General features: G+C 49.5%; 1 protein-coding gene across 1 annotated transcript in view; it reads left to right on the top strand.

The window, feature by feature from the left end:
* Positions 1-315, top strand: part of LOC103613296 (serine/threonine-protein kinase pdik1l-like) — a 6287-nt gene that overhangs the window by 3171 nt on the left and 2801 nt on the right. The gene's annotated exons all lie outside the window — the stretch shown is intronic.

Below are 315 nucleotides of genomic sequence, written 5' to 3'. Positions count from 1 at the left end.
GGGAGCCAGCTCACTCCAGAATCCCAGGAATTCCCCGCAGCTCGTTCCTAGCTCGGAATCCCAAGCATTCCAGCAGTTAGGATACAAAATGCAAACTCCCAGCGGGATTTTGCCGGCGGTGACCACATGGTAAATCCCATTTCTTCCCACTATTTCTTCCCCATTTTTTCCCATTTCTTCCCCATTTTTTCCCATTTCTTCCTCATTTTTTCCCATTTCCCCCCCATTTTTCCCCATTTTCCCCGTTTTTGCCCATTTTTTGCCCATTTCCCCCCGTTTTCCCCCCTTTTCTCCGTTTTTTCCCCATTCCCCGGC

This window comes from Corvus brachyrhynchos, unplaced genomic scaffold (assembly GCF_000691975.1).
Source record: "Corvus brachyrhynchos isolate BGI_N302 unplaced genomic scaffold, ASM69197v1 scaffold203, whole genome shotgun sequence".
Lineage (NCBI taxonomy): Eukaryota > Metazoa > Chordata > Aves > Passeriformes > Corvidae > Corvus > Corvus brachyrhynchos.
This window is presented reverse-complemented; position numbering and strand designations above follow the sequence as displayed.